This window comes from Oncorhynchus keta, unplaced genomic scaffold (genome assembly GCF_023373465.1).
Source record: "Oncorhynchus keta strain PuntledgeMale-10-30-2019 unplaced genomic scaffold, Oket_V2 Un_contig_758_pilon_pilon, whole genome shotgun sequence".
In the NCBI taxonomy this organism is placed as follows: domain Eukaryota; kingdom Metazoa; phylum Chordata; class Actinopteri; order Salmoniformes; family Salmonidae; genus Oncorhynchus; species Oncorhynchus keta.
In genome coordinates this window covers 77,158-83,730 of record NW_026289549.1, presented here as the reverse complement: position 1 = coordinate 83,730, position 6,573 = coordinate 77,158, and the positions used below count along the sequence as shown (strand labels likewise).

Below are 6,573 nucleotides of genomic sequence, written 5' to 3'. Positions count from 1 at the left end.
GTGGGAGGAAGCTTTAAGATGCTCAGAGACTCCATAGAGGAATCAGATGTTAATGCAGAGGGATAGAGAGGACACGTTTGTAGCTGTGAGCTCAGGGGGACCACTGCTGTTTATCTGAAGAGAAAGGAAAGTACTTTGAAAACAGCAGGGGTGCGTTCCGTTTGGGAATATGTAGGTGTTGCACTCCTTGGCAAAAAAAATAAAAAATAATAAGTGTAATTTTCTCACTTCCTGATTCAAGGCCTCCTACTCAAACACGGTTTCCACTCTGATGCATGTTTGGGGCCCTCCAACAACCTCCCTTGTTTAAGAAAATACTTAACGGTAGTACTAGTACTGTACAACATTATTTTAAACAAAGTACATTATTGACAAACAGATTTAGCAGAAGTGGACTATTGTCTGTGGAACACCAAGATGTCTCCTCTTTTCAGAGACCCTGAGACAGGGTAGCAGGGTGACAGGGCAAGGCCCTGGTCTCTCACCCTCTATTCAGGAGACACTGAGACAGGGTAGCAGGGTGACAGGGCAAGGCCCTGGTCTCTCACCCTCTATTCAGGAGACACTGAGACAGGGTAGCAGGGTGACAGGGCAAGGCCCTGGTCTCTCACCCTCTATTCAGGAGACACTGAGACCGGGTAGCAGGGTGACAGGGCAGGGCCCTGGTCTCTCACCCTCTATTCAGGAGACACTGAGACAGGGTAGCAGGGTGACAGGGCAAGGCCCTGGTCTCTCACCCTCTATTCAGGAGACACTGAGACACTGAGACCGGGTAGCAGGGTGACAGGGCAAGGCCCTGGTCTCTCACCCTCTATTCAGGAGACACTGAGACCGGGTAGCAGGGGGCAGGGGACAAGGGAAGGGCTAATCGAAGGGCTAATCCAGCCTGATTAGACTCTGAACAACGTACACGATGAGCCAACTGACCCTCAAAATCCTTTTTGATTCAGTATAAGGATGTTCCTTGTCATGTTTTTACAGACTGTGTTTCTTAAGTGTCTGAGTTTCTGTAAGTAGTCTGGTCTAGAATAAGAATCACCTTTATTTGCCACAAGATCACTTGCCAATTATTCACTCTACAGTTTGCACGGTCAATGCAACAATATGTTGTTGCCAATGATGCTGCTTTCCACTTTGTGTCTCAATATAAATCCACTAGAGTTCTATAATTACACTATTGGATTGTGTTTCTTACTGTCTGCAAACAGCTAGTTTGTCTTTTCTTAGCAAGGTGTGGCTAAAACAAATAGTGTAAGCTGCTAATGCTAATTGATAGTTAGCTGGCTAGGTAGCGAGCTAATAAATGTACTGAGTCAAAGCAAACATAGATAATCATATACAGCCAGATACCAATGATGGTGTAGGCCTAAATCTGTTGTTTGTCCAACAGTAAATAGATATGATAGCTACTTGAAGTAAGAGACAACATTTAACGTAGCCAAAGATTATAGGGTCCCACTCCCTTGGGAAACACTTTGATTCCTACCCTGTCACAATAACAGGATGTCCATTGAGATCTACTAAACTATTCTCCATTGAGATCTACTAAACTATTCTCCATTGAGATCTACTAAACTATTCTCCATTGAGATCTACTAAACTATTCTCCATTGAGATCTACTAAACTATTCTCCATTGAGATCTACTAAACTATTCTCCATTGAGATCTACTAAACTAATCTCCATTGAGATCTACTAAACTATTCTCCATTGAGATCTACTAAACTATTCTCCATTGAGATCCTATTAAACTAATCGAGGGGATATGTCATAAACACTCAAAGTTCCAGAATGATCTGAACATGATAGCGATTGTTTATTTTTGTATTTATTTATTTCACCTTTATTTTACCAGGTAGGCTAGTTGTGAACACCTTTATTTAACCAGGTAGGCCAGTTGTGAACACCTTTATTTAACCAGGTAGGCTAGTTGTGAACACCTTTATTTAACCAGGTAGGCCAGTTGTGAACACCTTTATTTAACCAGGTAGGCTAGTTGTGAACACCTTTATTTAACCAGGTAGGCCAGTTGTGAACACCTTCATTTAACCAGGTAGGCTAGTTGTGAACACCTTTATTTAACCAGGTGGCCAGTTTAGAACACCTTTATTTAACCAGGTAGGCCAGTTGAGAACACCTTTATTTAACCAGGTAGGCCAGTTGTGAACACCTTTATTTAACCAGGTGGCCAGTTGAGAACACCTTTATTTAACCAGGTAGGCCAGTTGAGAACACCTTTATTTAACCAGGTAGGCTAGTTGAGAAAACCTTTATTTAACCAGGTAGGCCAGTTGAGAACACATTTATTTTACCAGGTAGGCTAGTTGAGAACACCTTTATTTAACCAGGTAGGCTAGTTGAGAACACCTTTATTTAACCAGGTAGGCTAGTTGTGAACACCTTTATTTAACCAGGTAGGCCAGTTGAGAACACCTTTATTTAACCAGGTAGGCTAGTTGAGAACACCTTTATTTAACCAGGTAGGCCAGTTGAGAACACCTTTATTTAACCAGGTAGGCCAGTTGAGAACACCTTTATTTAACCAGGTAGGCTAGTTGTGAACACCTTTATTTAACCAGGTAGGCCAGTTGAGAACACCTTTATTTAACCAGGTAGGCCAGTTGAGAACACCTTTATTTAACCAGGTAGGCCAGTTGAGAACACCTTTATTTAACCAGGTGGCCAGTTTAGAACACCTTTATTTAACCAGGTAGGCCAGTTGAGAACACCTTTATTTAACCAGGTAGGCCAGTTGAGAACACCTTTATTTAACCAGGTGGCCAGTTGAGAACACCTTTATTTAACCAGGTAGGCCAGTTGAGAACACCTTTATTTAACCAGGTGGCCAGTTGAGAACACCTTTATTTAACCAGGTAGGCCAGTTGAGAACACCTTTATTTAACCAGGTAGGCTAGTTGTGAACACCTTTATTTAACCAGGTGGCCAGTTTAGAACACCTTTATTTAACCAGGTAGGCCAGTTGAGAACACCTTTATTTAACCAGGTAGGCCAGTTGAGAACACCTTTATTTAACCAGGTGGCCAGTTGAGAACACCTTTATTTAACCAGGTAGGCCAGTTGAGAACACCTTTATTTAACCAGGTAGGCAAGTTGAGAACACCTTTATTTAACCAGGTAGGCCAGTTGAAAACACCTTTATTTAACCAGGTAGGCAAGTTGAGAACAAGTTCTCATTTACAATTGCGACCTGGCCAAGATAAAGCAAAGCAGTTCGACATGGAGTAAAAACAAACATACAGTCAATAATACAGTATAAACAAGTCTATATACGATGTGAGCAAATGAGGTGAGATAAGGGAGGTAAAGGCAAAAAAGGCCATGATGGCAAAGTAAATACAATATAGCAAGTAAAACACTGGAACGGTAGATTTGCAATTGTGGTCCGAGAGACATCCAAACCAGTCTATTCAGAATGAATGGCAGTGCAGGTGATGCATTTCCTACTTTTACTGAGGTAGGAAAATAAAAGTAAGGCACCTGATATATCAGTAATTGTCATATAATTATAAAAAACAGTTTATACGGGGTATTAAACAAAATGTCTGAATAAATAGCCTCTAAAATACAGTCGTTAGTGAAAGTCCAAACACCCCTTGCACTTTCTTCACGTTTTCATGCCTTAAGATTACTTCTAAAAAGGGATTAAATTAGATTACTTTCCTACCGACGTACACAAACTATTCCATGTAAGAAAGCCCCTTAATTAGTCCAGGGTTCATATATGTTTAATCTGACCTCTTGATAGAAAACTTCACAAGTGAAGTATCTAAATTGGCCCTTTCAGAAAAAAACATCTCAAATGAACTGTGAATGTTAACTTTCAGTCCTATAAAAAAACGTATGTTTTTTTTACAGACTCCAGCCACAATGCCTCTCAAAAGGACAATGTGGACATTTAGAGAGAGCGTGAACAAGTCCTGTGTCTGCAGCCGTGGCAGACTGGAGATTGTGAATGGGCTTTTTACAGGTCACAGATCACATTCAGCGCTGTGACATTGTGTTATTATCTGATGCTTATAGACGGGACTAATTAATATTCTAATCATTCCGCGGCAACGACTTAGAGCAGATCCTCTGACTGCTGCAGCCTCAGACGTCGTTGACTCTGTAAGTAAGAAACACAGTGTAACAATGAACAGGAGACACTCGTTTAGTTTCTCACCCCTTGCAGTAGAAGATCTGGGGGGGGTGCACTACTTCTGACCACAGCCCTATGTGGAATATGCACTATATACTGTGTGCTATATAGAAGATATCTCTCTCTCATCCTCTCTGAGTTTGGTATTCTCCCAGCTTCAATGCGAACAGACTGAGACATTAATTTCCCCCTGATCATAAATCTCTGGTATGAAATCTTGCTCTCTGTGTACAGAACAGAACGGTTTGCCCCGAGGCACTAGTGTTATTGCTCTATTAGTCAGTTATTACCTAGCGATCACAGAGAGTAGAGCCTCCCTCCTCCCTCCCTCTGCCCGCCGCCTCGTTCGTTTCATTTATCAGTATAAACATTGGAAGCATCTTATGGACATCGGCGCTGAGGGTTCAGATCAGTGGCCTACGCTAACAGGGACCTCCAGCTAGACCAGAGGGGTGGGAACACTCCAGTCCTTGACTGCCTGATTGTTGTCACCCCCAATCCCTAGCAAACACAGATGATTAATCAAATTACATTCTAAACTGAAGATCATGATTTTGGTAATTTTAGCATTAGTATTACTACAGTAGCTTACTAGCTTTTGTTAGAAAGCATTCAACATTGTGTGTGCAGCACGAAGTAGGTAGCTGGCAGCATTGTTTCAGTGGCTGGCATACTAATGTTAGACGTATTTATTACCCATAATCAAAATTCATAAATACTGCTCATTGAAGCACGAAATCCTGTCAAAAAACATACAAATGTCAACATTTATTGATCTTAGATGAATTCAGTTTTGAGGCAGAAATGGGTTTCAGCAGACGATGTCGCCTCGGTAGCATGTTCAGATGTCAGACTACCAGTGGTGGAAAGTACTGAAGTAAAAACACTTTCAAAAGTACTACTTACGTAGTTTGTTGTGGTATCTGTCTAATTTAAAGTACTACTTAGGTAGTTTGTTGTGGTATCTGTCTACTTTAAAGTACTACTTAAGTAGTTTGTTGTGGTATCTGTCTACTTTAAAGTACTACTTAAGTAGTTTGTTGTGGTATCTGTCTACTTTAAAGTACTACTTAAGTAGTTTGTTGTGGTATCTGTCTACTTTAAAGTACTACTTAAGTAGTTTGTTGTGGTATCTGTCTACTTTAAAGTACTACTTAAGTAGTTTGTTGTGGTATCTGTCTACTTTAAAGTACTACTTAAGTAGTTTGTTGTGGTATCTGTCTACTTTAAAGTACTACTTAAGTAGTTTGTTGTGGTATCTGTCTACTTTAAAGTACTACTTAAGTAGTTTGTTGTGGTATCTGTCTACTTTAAAGTACTACTTAAGTAGTTTGTTGTGGTATCTGTCTACTTTAAAGTACTACTTAAGTAGTTTGTTGTGGTATCTGTCTACTTTAAAGTACTACTTAAGTAGTTTGTTGTGGTATCTGTACTTTACTATTAATATTTTTGACAACTTTTACTTTTTACTTCACTACATTCCCAAAGAAAATGATTTACTTTTTACTCCATACATTTTCCCTGACACCCAAAAGTACTTAAGTCAGCTAAAAAATACATGTCCCTTTAGCAGGACCCTGTCTTTCAAAGACATTTAGTAAAAATGCAAATAACTTCACAGATCTTCATTGTAAAGGGTTTAAACACTGTTTCCCATGCTCAAACAATTAATGAACCATAAACAATTAATGAACATGCACCTGTGGAACGGTTGTTAAGACACTAACAGCTTACAGACAGACTTACAGGCAATTCACTTCTTGCGGATCTGTGGGACGTCCCACCTCGCCAACATCGGGTGAAATTGCAGAGCGCGAAATTCAAAATACAACATTTGTAATATGAAACATTCATGAAAATGCAAGTGTCTTACATAGTTTGAAAGCTTAATGTCTTGTTAATCCAGCCGCGTTGTCAAATTTCAAAAAGTCTTTACGGCGAAAGCATACCATGTGATTATCTGAGGACAGCGCCCTGCGTACAAAAGCATTACAAACATTTTCCAAACAAGCAGAGGCATCACGAAAGTCAGAAATAGAGATTAAATAAATCACTTAACTTTGAAGATCTTCATCTGGTTGCAATCCCAAGGGTCCCAGCTGCATAACAAATGGTCCTTTTGTTCGATAAAGTCCTTCTTTATATCCCAAAAAAAGTCAGTTTAGTTGCCGCCATCAGCTTGACTCAGTAATCCACCGGTTTCCCTCGTTCAAAATGCAGACAAATGAATCCCAAAAGTTACCAATAAACCTCATCCAAGCAAGTCAAACAACGTTCTAATCAATCCTGAGGTAATATGTAAATATTATGTAAATATATGTAAATATGTAAATAAATTATACAATTTAAGGCGGAGAATAGTTCATTACCAAAGATAAATGACGAAGTGCGCGCCCTCATCCATACATGCCAAA

The 6,573-nt window shown here is 39.9% G+C and overlaps 1 long non-coding RNA gene across 2 annotated transcripts; it reads left to right on the top strand.

The window, feature by feature from the left end:
* Positions 1–2,400: 2,400 nt before the first annotated feature.
* Positions 2,401–3,137, top strand: LOC127926437 (uncharacterized). Of its 2 annotated transcripts, none has more exons than XR_008124159.1 (3): positions 2,401–2,546; positions 2,744–2,906; positions 2,972–3,137. It is a non-coding gene; the product is annotated as an uncharacterized LOC127926437 (long non-coding RNA). The 2 variants fall into 2 exon arrangements; XR_008124160.1 differs by lacking the exon at positions 2,401–2,546 and adding an exon at positions 2,565–2,678.
* Positions 3,138–6,573: the final 3,436 nt, after the last annotated feature.